General features: G+C 49.7%; 1 protein-coding gene and 1 pseudogene across 2 annotated transcripts in view; both read right to left on the bottom strand.

Annotated features, from left to right (window-relative positions):
• Positions 1–871, bottom strand: part of LOC102752449 (inner centromere protein-like) — a 73,401-nt gene that overhangs the window by 50,792 nt on the left and 21,738 nt on the right. The window lies entirely within an intron of this gene.
• LOC102752159 overlaps positions 1–871 on the bottom strand; it is a 4,330-nt pseudogene that overhangs the window by 2,549 nt on the left and 910 nt on the right.

Genomic DNA, 871 nt, shown 5'->3' with positions numbered 1-871 from the left:
GTTTGCCCACCCCTGGGCTAGGGCATCAGCCCACAGACCAATGCATCTCAGGTTCAAGTCCTAGTCAAGGGCATGTACCTGGGTTGCAGTTTTGATCCCCAGCTCCTGTTAGAATGACTTATTTAAAAAACAAACGAACAAACAATCAAACAAACAAGAAATAACAAATGCTGGCAAAGATGTGAAGAAAAGGGAATCTTGAAGCACTATTGGTGGGAATGTAGAATTAAAAACAGTCTGGACCTACACACCCACACACATATCCACATCCACAAAAATAAAAAAAAAATAAAAACAGTATGGAGCTTCCCAAAAAATTAAAAATAGAACTTCATTAGGCTTTTATTATATAGGACTAGAGGCCTGTGCATGAAAGTTCATGCACTGGTGTTGGTGGGGTGGTCCTTCAGCCTGGCCTACCCCCTCTCATAGTCTGGGAGCTCTCAGGGGATGTCCTACTGATGTCCCTTGACTGCTCCCTGCTCCCCTTGGGGAGCGGGCCTCAGCCGCAGTCTAGCCTCCCTTTGTGGGAGGCGACCAGGCTGATGAAAACTGGAGAATAATCTATATATGGATGATTTTAGTTGTATTAAAAATATACATGGATAAGATTGAAAGGCAATATAACAAAACTAGAGGCCCAGAGCACGAAATTCGTGCATGGGTAGGATCTCTAGGCATGGCTGGCAATCAGGGTGGATCTGTGGGGTGACCAGTGGGGCAATCAGAGGGCCCCCCGCTGACAACGGCCTTGGCCAGCCTGGCACTGCCTGCTTGCCGACTTCGCCCCCCACCGCCGCCGCTGGTTGCCTCCCTCTGTGGGGCAACCAGTGGGGTGATCGGGGGGACCCGCTGGCACCCCCCTTGGCTG

This window comes from Myotis davidii, unplaced genomic scaffold (genome assembly GCF_000327345.1).
Source record: "Myotis davidii unplaced genomic scaffold, ASM32734v1 scaffold509, whole genome shotgun sequence".
NCBI classification, from domain to species: Eukaryota; Metazoa; Chordata; class Mammalia; order Chiroptera; family Vespertilionidae; genus Myotis; species Myotis davidii.
Note: the sequence above shows the minus strand (reverse complement) of the source record. Positions and strands in the feature narration are given on the sequence as shown.